The sequence below is a fragment of the Mandrillus leucophaeus genome, unplaced genomic scaffold (assembly GCF_000951045.1).
Source record: "Mandrillus leucophaeus isolate KB7577 unplaced genomic scaffold, Mleu.le_1.0 Scaffold49, whole genome shotgun sequence".
In the NCBI taxonomy this organism is placed as follows: Eukaryota; Metazoa; Chordata; class Mammalia; order Primates; family Cercopithecidae; genus Mandrillus; species Mandrillus leucophaeus.
Window position 1 is genome coordinate 548,582 of NW_012105253.1, and position 12,963 is coordinate 561,544.

Sequence of the window (12,963 nt, forward strand, 5' to 3'; positions counted from 1 at the left end):
CTCGGATGCCCAGGGACGGTGGGGGTGCCAGGGCCTGCCGCCCTGAGGCTGCCTTTCCCCGCGTTCCCTCGTTGATTGGCTCACTCTTCCTTTCATCCATCCATCCTTTGCGCAATAATATTTGATGGGAAGTCTGCCAAGGTAACACTGCTTTAGCGCCTGGAACTAAGTCGGAAAATAAATTAACTAAATGAACAAGGCCGTTGGAGATGGTGCTCCGTGCCACGAAGAAAATAAAACGGGTGACGGAAGGCAGCGCGGGTTGAGGGAGAACTGCGTGAAATTAGGCGGCCTGTGCTAGGCCTTCTGAGTACGGGGCCATTGGTCTGAGACCTGAATGTCAAGAAAGAGCAGCTGAAGCAAAGATCCAGGGGAGAGAACCTGGAGAGGGAAGGGCCTGTGCAGAAGCTCAGAAACCTGGGGCAGTCTGGCGAGTTGCAGGCCGGTGGGGGTGAGGCAGAGAGAGCTAAGGAGAAGGGCCAAGCCAAGCGAGGAAGCTGGAGAGGTGGAGACAGGCCACCGCGGCCAGGAGTTTGGACATGACATTAAACAGGGCGAGAAGGCATTGAGGGGGTGCAGTCAGGGGCTGGTGGGACTGGTTTCCATTTTACACATCTCTCTGGCCACAGGTGCTTGATTGGATTCTAAAGAACAAGAGAGCAACGGAGAAGCTAGGCCAATGCCAACCTCCAGACAGTTTACACTCTGTACTCGCCCCCCAGATTGGTGTGGGGACCAAGTCAGGTCCTTCTTCCTTCCAGCATTCAGTCAGCCAACTTTTTTTTAAGACAGGGTCTCACTCTGTCTCTCAGGCTCTAGTGCAGTGGCACAATCTCAGCTCACTGCAACCTCTGCTTCCCGGGTTCAAGCAATTCTCATGCCTCAGGCTCCCGAGTAACTGGGATTACAGGTGCATGTCAACAAGCCCAGCTAAATTTTTTTGTATTTTTAGTAGAGACGGGGGTTTCGCCATGTTGGCCATGCTGGTCTCGAACTCCTGACCTCAAGTGATCTGCCGGCCTCGGCCTCCCAAAGTGCTAGGATTATACGCATGAGCCACAGCACCCGTCCTGTCAACCAACATTTGAAGGTGTGCTAGGCCCTGCAACAGGCACTGGGGGTATGCTCAGGTACAACGCCCTTCATGGTTCCTGCCCCATGGCGCTTGAGTCTGCGCATTTCCTACGTGGAGACATGCGTCTTACCTATGTCCCCCTAGTTGAATGCTTCAGAACAAAAAACAAAAGGCTATGGGGGAAAACATTCAATGAGGTTATGGTGCAGTAAACCTATTCCTTATGCCAGGGTGCACCAGTCCTCACTGGGTCACACTATTTAGTAGCAAGAACTTTCTAGCCCTGTCTCCTGAGTCTCCACCTGTAAACTAGGGGACTGAGAACATTACCATTTTAAAAAACCCTTCTAGCTTTAAAATGTTGTCATAGAGTATGGAAGACCATTATTTTCAGTTCTTCTTTTCCAACTATCTAACACGTTTGTGTGTGGAAATAAGCTGCTGAACTGCTCACCTGCAGGCTAGAAAAATCTGAGACTTGATGCTGATGTTCCAAGGTTCAGACTCAGCATACGCTTTAGGGCTTCAGCATGAAAGTGGTTTCCCAAATAAGAAAATGTCAGCTTTGATGAACTTTCTGTAATTGTCCAATCAGAACAATCTAGAAAGGATTTTTTTTTAACTTCACACATATGTATGCTTTTTGCTGGTGTTGTTTTGGGGCTGATTTTATTTTGTTTTGGATTATATGAATAGGCAGTTCTGTACTCATTTCCGTTCTTCAGGGCCCCTAAAGACCAGATCCATCATTGCTGGGACATCTGCATCACATGTGAATGTGAGTTTGACCACATGGAATGTGCTCGTGCTTGTATGTCTGCCTGTGAATTTTCCCCTAGAGCCAGAAGGAATGCAACCCTGAGGACGATTTTAGACTTCTGACCTCCAGAATTATAAGATAATAAAAGTTTGTCATTTTATGCTGCTAAGTATGTAGTAACTTATTACAGCAGCCACAAGAAACGAATTAGTACACACTGTCTTAGAATATGCTTCCTGGAGAATTCGACCTGGGTGACAGGTTGATATTTCAATACTTTTAGTGAATCAGTATTTAAATTATTTCTGTCCACCATTTATGAAGTCCCACACAAACCTCCAGTGTCCCCATTCCTCCTCTCTGCCCATCCTAATCACATCCTTCCTGCATAGCTCACCTTCACGCAGCCTTTCCTGATAGCCACATCCTTGTTGACCTGCCCCTTTCTTGAATGATGGTAATATTTTTAGTCCGCATCACTTACTTCTGCTATACATCTTGTATTTTTATAAGAAGGATGGAAATATAGGAGATGGAGGGAATCTGAATACACACCTGCAGGCGGATGTGTAGGTCGGAGTGTTGGAGACCTATACCAATTCTGCTCTCTTCCAAATCCCATTTTACGAGGATGCATTCAGATTCCAGCATAATCAGGCTCATGCTCTAGCCAGCCCTTAATGGGTTCCTGCAGCCCAACAGAAACCTGACAGTCTGACTTAGGCAGCCCCAAGAGCTTCTGTTAGGCTGGGCGCGGTGGCTCAAGCCTGTAATCCCAGCACTTGGGGAGGCCGAGGCGGGTGGATTGCCTGAGGTCGGAGTTCGAGACCAGCCTGGCCAACGTGGTGAAACCATGACTCTACTAAAATTACAAAAATTAGCCAAGCGTGGTGGCAGGTGTCTGTAATCCCAGCTACGTGGGAGGCTAAGACAGGAGAATCGCTTGAACCTGGGAGGCAGAGGTTGCAGTGAGCCGATATCGCGCCAAAGCACTCCAGCCTGGGCAAGATCAAAACTACCTCTCAAAAAAAAAAAACTCTCAGTCAAGGACTAACACAAGTTCCCTCTCACAGTCAAAGAGAGTCGGAGAGCTTCCTCTGCTGATCCATGTTAAGGATTTACAATGCCAGAGAAGACTCAGGTCTGACACTCTGGCTCTTAGATGCCTGGAACAGTGCCTCAGGCACAGTCCCTAAGGCTCAATGGCACATTCATGCCACAGAGAGGACCAAAGACAGATCCAAATGCACACAGCCAGAGAGAAGGGTTTGGCTTATGTACTTCCTTTTCCATGTGCTCTGTTCACTATCGCTGACAGCTGAGTGAGGTTCCCAAGGAGCAGAAAAGTCATCCCAAGCAGCTATTTGGAATTTGCCTTGGTCTTCAGCCTTACCTGGGATCTTCAGAGAAGACCATTTTTCACTGTCAAGGATAGGGACTTGTGTCTCTTTTCACATCTAACATATTGCCACATATACTACTATACTTATTGCATATTGAAATAAGTGACACATTGAAAGTATGGGCCCCAGTTGCTTACAAAATGAATTTATGTTCCCTTGAGGGTAAATGTACTGACTGACACCCAGTAGATCCCAAGAATAGAAGAGTCTTACTTACATCTCAAGATCTCTAGCATTTTCCAAATATGGTGGCTGACCATCCCAGTAGCTTCTCATTAGTCCAGAACCAATCCTGAGGTAACATTCTCTTGGCTCAGAACCTGTTTTGTTTTGTTTGTCTGTTTTTTGAGATGCAGTTTTGCTCCTGTCACCCAGGCCAGAATGCAATGGCGTGATCTCAGCTCACTGCAACCTCCACCTCCTGGGTTCAAGCAATTTTCCTGTCTCAGCCTCCCAAGTAGCTGGGATTACAGGAGCCCACCACCACGCCTAGCTAATTTTTGTATTTTTAGTAGATACGGGGTTTCACCATGTTGGCCAGCCTGGTGTCCAGCTCCTGACCTCAGGTGATCCACCTGTCTTAACCTCCCAAAGTGCTGGGATTACAGGCATGAGCCACTGTGCCTGGTCTTGGCTCAGAATCTGTTATTAAGGATGTTAGAGAGAAATGACCTTGGCCTAGAAATAGGGTGAGAAGAAACTAAGACAGGAGTGCCATGGTCATTCAACAGGAAAGAGTATTTCACTCTCCAGTCAGATTGCCCCCTACTGTGGAAGAGCATTCAAGAACATAAGACAAGAGAGAAAGAATCGAGGTTTAAGGTAGTCCCACATTTCAATTTTTTGCTCATTGACAAGATAGAGATATATAATTTTTTAATATATGTATAAAAAAATTCTATTTGCAACCTCCCTCTCATTTGCATACATCAACTACATACGGCTAGAACAGCAATGATGGCATGCTGAATTGCTGGTGATTGATTACCTAGAAAGTGGGTACTGTGTGGCTCTCACCTCTCAGTTACCCCCTCCCTGCCTTTGCCTCCTCCCTGAAGCCCCTGAAGTTGGTCAGCTTCACTCAACCTGGTGGTATAATAAAATCCATTGCAGGGGTAGGATTTGGAGTGGTTGGTGAACCCACCACTCTAGAGTCTGAAGCTTACAGGTGTAAAACAAAAAGGAAGGAAGGAAGACTGGTGGAATAAATAAACCAAAGGTAAGTGGAGCCCCCTTCGCCATTCTTATCCTTTTTCATAACTGTTATGTTGTATCGTTAAAGTGTAGTGTACATTTTATCTCCTTACCTAACATCCATTGCCCCTTTCTTCTTTCCTAACAGGAACTAAATTTTGTTCAGACATCCACTCTTCACCTTCCCAGCCCCTGTTTGCCTGTAACTACAAAGCAGGTGACTAGATAACCCCATCCCCTTTGCCAAGGGTTAGTTTACACTCACTTTAGGTAATCACAGTCATTCCTCTTCCATCTCCAATGATTAGATTACGAATAGATCATGTCACTCGATTTAGAACAGTCTTAAAAGGAAGTCTGCTGAGAGATCTCTAGGAAAGGTTTCCTCTTAAAAGGGAGAATTCAAGAAAGAAATGGCAATCAATGTTAAAAACATTAGGCTAGGCAGGCCAGGTGCAGTGGCTCACGCCTGTTACCCCAGCACTTTGGGAGGCCGAGATGGGAGGATCATCTGAGGCCAGGAGTTCGAGGCCAGCCTGGCCAACATGGCGAAACCCCATTTCTACTGAAAATACAAAAATTAGCTGGGCACGGTGGTACATGCCTGTAATCCCAGCCACCTGGAGGCTGAGGCAGAAGAATCACTGGAACCCGGGAGGCGGAAGCTACAGCAAGTCAAGGTCACGCCACTGCACTCCAGCCTGGGTGACAGAGTGAGACTCCATCTCAAAAAAAAAAAAAAAAAAAAAAAATTAGGCTAGGCAAAATAGGCCAGTCACAAAAGACCACATAGGATATGACTCCACTTACATGAAACCACCAGAAGTGGCAGATGCATGAAAATGGAACATGGATTAGAGGTTGTCTAGGACTACAGTTGGGGGGAGCTTGGGGAGAAGTGGGAAATGATTGCTAATGGGTATGGGATTTATTTTTAGAGAGATGAAAATGTTCTAAAATTGATGGTGGTAGTTGTAGGACAACCCTATGAATCTACTAAAAATCAGTGAAACATAAAGTTTAAGTGGGAAAATTGTATGGTATGTGAATTATATCTCAATAAAGCTGTTTTTAAAAAAAGAGAAAGAGACGGTCGCACTTTTCTCCTATTGGATCATCTATGTGTACGTAATGCCTGAAACTGCAATAGTCATTCTTCATCCATGAAGGGAGCCAGCCCTGGGGCAAAGCCAACTCGCAGTCAATGTCCCAGGGAAATGATAAAGAGCCCAGGTCCTCAATGACATCGCGGAACCAAATGGTTGTACTGTGTCTGGAGTTTGCCCAAACTCTGGAACATCCTATTATGTGAAATAATAAATTATCTTATTGTTTAGGCTAGAGTCAGGGTTTTCTGTTCCCTGGAGCCATAAGCACCAACTTGATAAACTGCAAGCCGTAGGCTATATTGGTGGATAGGAAACACAATGAGGACAGTGATTAAAAAAAAATATGATGGCAAGGTTTTTTTTGTGTGATTTTTGTTGTTGTTGTTGTTTTTAACAGTCTTGCTCTGTCACTCAAGCTGGAATGCAGTGGCGTGATCTCTGCTCACTACAACCTCTACCTCCCGGGTTCAAGTGATCCTCCTGCCTCAGCCTCCTGAGCAGCTGGAACTACAGGTGTGGGCCACCAAGTCCAGCTAATTTTTGTATTTCAGTAGAAACTGGTTTCACCATATTGGCCAGGCTGGTCTCGAACTCCTGATCTCGTGATCCACCTGTCTTGGCCTCCCAAAGTGCTGGGATTACAGGTGTGAGCCACCGCACTGGCCTATGGCAAGGTTTTAAGGGTGAAAATCAATGACAGAAGAAAGCAAGTTGACATCAACAGGATGCTTAACCTTTGGTTTTTCCTAAAATCATCCTCTGGTCATTTCCCTGGACCTTGGACCTGTGCTATGCTCTTTTTCTGTAGATTCATTAACACTAAAATAGAATTAAAAGTTTAAAAAAAAAGGATATAGTGTTCTTATCACCATTAGTAACCTTAGTATGTAGCATCACCAACGAAACCTGCTTGTGGGAATAGGTGCTCCCTAGGGTCAGTACTTTTATCACGGACAATTGTGTACAAATTCTTTTAACACTTATCTTGGTTTATTTGCTCATTTTTTGCATACAGATATTTCTTTAGACTACTTTGTTTCCCCTAAGGAAAAAAATATGAAATGGTGTTCTTGTGGTATTTGTGCTTAAAATCCTTTCCTTATTATGACCTTTAATATCCACTGAACCTACTGCTACCAGATTGGAAACATGTAAATGAGGCCTTTCAAGAAACCAACAGGTTCCTAGGACAGAGAATACTTTTTCACATTATTGCATGAGATTTTATGAGAACCCTCTATGCTGCCCATTGTCACCCATGACCTATATGGGCCCTGCCTTTTCCTGAATGTGACTTCTCTTGTTAATGTGTCTTCTTGTCATCCTTTGCCACTTATTCCTCCTGACTCCAGCTAGGCCCTGGTCGGCACTTTCCAGCTGCCTGTTTAATATGACAGTGAGTAGGAACAAACGTAGGGCCCACATTGATTGTATCAAGCCAGGTCTCCAACATTGTTTTGCAAATTTTAGTTTTCAGGAGTAAACCAAATTCTAAGTACCCTGGAACAAGAAGAGGGAACTTCTACCTGGAATGAATTTTAAGTTTTTTACTTTGGTAATTCATTTTTTCATTTCCAGGAGCATAGAGTCCAGCAGTTTTTTGTTTTTGTTTTTGTTTTTTAGGAAACCAAATTTCAAACAAAACAGTAATTATGGTATTGTCATCCTAATACATTACCATATAATAACAACTCTGAATTTTCTTATTTTTTTTAACTATGAATTGCTCTAAGAATGGGGCACTGGAGAACAACAGGTACTCACCATCATTATAAGACTTTTTTGGAATTTTGGTTCTGGCAAGGTACTAGACCTGCAAAGTCTCCCTATTTCCAATACCTAGAAATTCTGGTTAAAACATAACAAGAGGATTCATAGCGCATAACTGAACTTGCTGTAAAGGAAGCTTCATCCCATGGGGCCAGAAAATAAGCGGGACCTGAAAGCTAAAATGGAAATACATGAGCTGATGATATGATTGCCTGGCTTGAGGGTTCCAGCTCAACAATCTAGGAGCTGTGTCTCAGCACAAGACATGAGAACTTGGGTCCTCCAAAGTCAGGGAGCTGGAAGCAAAACCTCTGACTACATCACTAGGGAAAAAAATTTTTTAAAAAATCTACTCACCAATGTGGAAGATGACAAGGAAGCAGTGTGTCCCAGCCCGAGCTCTAGGTGGAAAAAGAGTCCCCAAATAAGTGATAACACCAAATCTGTGCCTAGGGTGGGTTTTCTAATTTGAATACACATTATCTCAGTGGTACAGAAGTCTCAAAACTGGGAAAGTTAATATAAAAATTGGTCCCAGACTGATAATAGCTTTGAGTGACGGACAGAAGCAAACACAAAGGCCTCTGGGGGAACGCTCCCATACCAGGCCAAAAAGGATTTTCCTGTTTTTTGAAAAACCTTTCTAAAGATGTCACAATTTTTTAAAATCACAAAATACATGAAAAAAATGATTTACCTTGAGTAAGTGAGGAAAAAAAAACCCAAAGGAGAATTAGAACCCCACAAACTTAAAATAATTGAATTATAGTTTGAAATAAAGTAGTTCAAAATGATCAAAATCATTACTAAAGATAAAAATTTAAATCTTAAGAAGAATACAAGGCACAAAGAAAAACAAAATAGCAAAATTTTAAAAGAATTCAGTATAATACCCAGAAAGTTTTAAAATGCATAGTTACTAAAATTAAAAATTCAGTGATAAGTTAAACAGGAGGTTAAACACAGCTGATGAGAAAATTGTTGAACTAGAAGACAGATGTGAGGATATTAACCAAATACAGCAAGAAGACGAAAAAGAGAGGCAAACTATAAATAAGAGTTAAGGTGCTGGAAGACAGAATGAAATCCAATAGATGTCTAATAGGAGCTCCAGAATGAGAGAGTAGAGAGATGGGAAGAGGCAGTTTTCAAAATATAACAGCAGGCCCGGTGCAGTGGCTCATGACTGTAATCCCAGCACTTTGGAAAGCTGAGGTGGACAGATCACTCAAGGTCAGGAGTTCGAGACCAGCCTGGCCAAACATGGTGAAACCCCATTACTACTAAAAAAATACAAAAATTAGTTGGGCGTGGTGGCAGGTGCCTGTGATCCCAGATACTTAGGAGGCTGAGGCAGGAGAATCCCTTGAACCAGCGAGGCAGAGGTTGCAGTGAGCTGAGATCAGGCCTCTGCACTCCAGCCTGGGTGACAGAGCAAGACTCTGTCTCAAAACAAACAAACCCAGCAGATACATCAGACTGAAAGTGCAGAACATTAAAGGCAAATCTTACAGGGAAGCAAAGGAAATCAAATGAAAACATATAAATGCATGTGACCTTACAAAAGGGAAACACAAGTGGAGGTTGCAGTTCTTGGTTCTGCCACTTGCTGCTGGGCTGTGGCTGTGATTCTGACTTGCCCCTCTGTCATTCATTTCATACCTTCTCACCTCAGGCCAGCCCTCAGCTGGCTAGGCTTTTCGGTTTTTTTTGTTGGTTTGTTATGTTTGTTTAATAGAGACGGGGTTTCACCATGTTGGCCACACCAGTCTCGAACTCCTGGCCTCAAGTGATCTGCTTCCTCAGCCTCCCTCAAGTGATTCCCCTGCCTTGGCCTCCCAAAGTGCTGGGATTACAGGTGTGAGCCACCGCACCCGGTCTCGAGCTAGGCTTTTTGTTTTGGTTTGTTTTTGCAGAGGGCAAGGGGGATCTGATCTACATTCCTGGAGGATTGAGTTCTGGGCCTGCCTGGTTGGAAATGTAGTCGTCTTTCATTAACACTCGCACTGGATATGGCAATATAAAGAGGTGCCCAGGGTGTTCTTCTGGGTTTCATGCATTCACCTTCCTGCCCTCATTGTACAGCAGCAACTTTATTTCCCCTTGAAAACTGTGGTGAATTGTCCCTGATGAGAAAAAATCTTTTGCTTAGGGCCTCTGGTGACTTGCTTCCCTTCCAGCTTTAGCAGGCTTAACTGTAAGCTGAGTTGGTAGGACTGAGCCAGGTCAACAAAGAATGCAACATCTCTGGTCTGGTGTGCAGACTACCCTAGCTAAGTTCCAGATCCTAGTCATTTCCTCGGTGTGGATGCTCCCAGCATCACGTAGTAGACCAGGTGTTTCTGTCTGCCTCCCAACTTACCTAGAAATAGAAAAAGCAGAAGGGACAGGATTCCATTCCTGGAGGACGTTCCACAGTATGACCAGTTGTGTCCAATCCAAGAACATCTCAATATGAAATAACAAGAATTTAAGGGATCATGTCATATGCACTCTATTCCTCCTCCTCCCTTTGCTGCCGCTACTATAAGTTTTTCTCAACAAACCTTCCTTTACATTTCAATAGTATTTGTATGATACGGAGTGTGTATGTGTGTGTGCATATGTCTGCATGCTCACCCATGCCCCTTGCACATTGCTAGCTGTCTCAGCCCGGGTTCCTCAGTAAGTAGAGTTTGTGGGTTAGGGCTCATGTGTTGTTACTTTATGAAGACATGCAATTCCAAGGAGGAGGATGAGAAGCAAGGGGAGTGCAAATGCATGACAGCCCAAATGAGGATGTGGTACTGAGCTGACCACTGTTAAATGTGACCAATTGCTTCATTCAAAGGGGCAGTCCTCCAAAAAATCCATATAAACTGAGTCTCAGGAACCATCCCATAGATGAGAGGTAGGTGGAAGGATTTATCCACCAGCTCTTGCCTCCCACTGGTCAAAGGTTTGCCCCACAGTGTGTTAACAACCTACACGTCCAGGAAGCACAGGTGTGGGTGCTGAGCAGGGCTTCGCAGCTGTGCCAGCAAGGGAGCCCAGGGAGAAGGAGGCAAGAGGCTTGGGTTCCATCTGACAGTGCCTCTCTAAAGTCAGCCAGAGCACATGCAAAGCTGGTCACCACAGTGACAACCAGACAAGAGATAAGTGGGGTCATTAGTCACGAATGAATACTTGTGTTGGACACACTGACTAAAAACCCTGTTGTGTGCCTGTATTGACCAGCTGCTAGTCTAAGCTTCAAATTCAGCAGGACTATTAATCCCTTAGTGCTAGAATTCCTTTATTGGGTATTAAATTTTCTATACAATGGGGACATGGAACAAAAATTGTGGACAGAGGTCACTGAGTATTTGTGAGATGATCCATCTTCAATTCTACTACTTAGTTCCCTGACTCATGTACTCTGGCTAATGAAAGAACTGCATCATATATTGAGCTGGTACAAAGAATATTCTTAATCTTACAGGTAGCACTTTATATTGAAAGCTTTTATTTAACTGAGGCCATCAGTGAAGTATAATAGGTCATTCCACCATTCTATAAGGCCAGCTGCTTCTGGGTGTTGGGTATCACATAAGACCAGTGATTCTCATTTGCTATAACCTGTTATTTAACATGGGGTCCTTGGTTAGAAGCAATATTGTTCAAGAAACTACAATCATTTATAAGGCCTCCAGTAAGTCCCCAGACAGGGGCTCTGGCAAAGCATGACCAAAGCCAAGTCTCTGAATCCTTCATGGGGTCTTACTGTATGCTGATCTGTCCATAGACACTGGAAGCATGATTAGATCTAAAGGTCAAAATCAGATCATACCAGATCAGCAGAGGAGCCTTTTCATGCTCTGAGCTCACTGAAACCTGGTAGCTTTTCATTCACCTCTCAAGTGGGTACTGGAGCACACACAAATCTTATACTTGTTGCCTCGAAAACATGTGCCTTCTTTTGGTAGAAGGTGCAGTGCACAGCACCCTTCCCTTTCTCTGACGCGCTGATGCAGTGGACTAGCCAATGTGATGTCTTTTGGGTTGGCATGGTAGTAAAAGTCCCTTGTCCTTAGGGCCACATTGTTCCAGCGACCATACATCATGATATTTTCAATATTGAATATATCACTGTTTATTCCTTCACTGTTTTGTTTTTGTTTTGGGATTGGAGTCTTGCTCTGCTGCCCAGGCTGGAGTACAGTGGCCCTGGCACGATCTCAGCTCGCTGCAACCTCCACCTCCCAGTTCAGGCAATTCTCCTGCCTCAGCCTCCCCAGTAGCTAGGATTACAGGGGCATGCCACCACGTCCGGCTAATTTTTGTCTTTTTTTTAGTAGAGACAGCGTTTCACCATATTGGCCAGGCTGGTCTCGAACTCCTGACCTCAAGTGATCTGCCCGCCTCAGCCTCCCAAAGTGCTGGGATTACAGGAGCAAGTTCATTGTATCCAGCCTATTCCTTTACTGTTGAATGATTAGCCATTAAGATTTTAACTTAAAAATTTTAAATAATTGATGTCATTTATTTTAACCTTAGGGTTAGTTTTTAAAACTAGAATTAATGAATCAGAGGAAATATATTTGAGGTTCCAGATATATTTTTCCAAATTTTTTAATGAGAAGCTTATAACCAATTTATGTTCCCATTATCTTCATAGGATAGTGCCTCTCATAGCACCCTTGCCATCAATAAGTATTGTTTTCCCCAATGTCTACTTATTTAATAGCTGGGAAAACAGTATTTCATTGTTTCAGTTTAAATTTCTTTGATTATGAGTAAAGCTATTTTTTCATCTATCCAGCCATTTTTATTTCCTCTTCCACAGAAATTTACATGTCTTTTACTTGTATTTTTATTCTATTTTCCAAACTTGCTTTTTATGTTTATTTTTATTTTTAAAATTCTATAAACTTACCTAAATGACCAAAGGATCAATCAGTTTAGAAGGATGATCTACTAACTGGATTCTGTTGATGTTTTAATATTTTCTTGTCAGTTTGGCACATGATCTTTATGTAGTAAGGATGGTAATCCTTTTACTTATTTGTTGCAAATATTAAGCACTTGGTTTACAATATGTTTTGAAATAAAAATAAAGAAAAAAACATTTTGAATTTTCTATTGTTAAATCTCAGGCATATTCTTGGAGAGTCATCTATCTAGTGATTGAAATTTACTTATATTTCTTTGGAGTTTTCTATGGTTTCATTTTTTAAATTAATCTCTTTTTTTTTTTTTTTGAGACAAAGTTTCACTCTTGTTGTCTAGGCTAGAGCACAATGGCACAATCTCGGCTCACTGCAACCTCTGCCTCCCGGGTTCAAGCGTTTCTCCTGCCTCAGCCTCCTGAGTAGCTGGGATTACAGGCGACTGCCACCGTGCCCAGATAATTTTTGTATATTTAGTAGAGATGGGGTTTCACCATGTTGACCAGGCTGGTCTTGAACTTCTGACTTCAAGTGATCCGCCCACCTCGGCCTCCCAAAGTGCTGGGATTACAGGAATAAGCCACCACACCTGGCCCTAAATTAATCTCTTAAAATTCACATATAATTATTGTTCTGTATCAAAATGCACCCAAATCTGTCCAATATTAAGGTCTTCACTGAAGTCATTCCATTCACTTATCACCTAACTCCTTCTCATCTTCCTCCTCTCAGCTGACAGGTGGCT

At 43.3% G+C, this 12,963-nt stretch overlaps 1 protein-coding gene across 1 annotated transcript in view; it reads right to left on the reverse strand.

Annotated features, from left to right (window-relative positions):
• AGK (acylglycerol kinase) overlaps window positions 1-12,731 on the reverse strand; it is a 140,943-nt gene extending 128,212 nt beyond the window's left edge. Inside the window, exon 1 of the mRNA XM_011995439.1 lies at window positions 12,722-12,731. The gene's annotated coding sequence lies outside the window, so the exon portion shown is untranslated. The remainder of the gene's footprint in view (window positions 1-12,721) is intronic.
• Between the last annotated feature and the right edge of the window lie 232 nt (window positions 12,732-12,963).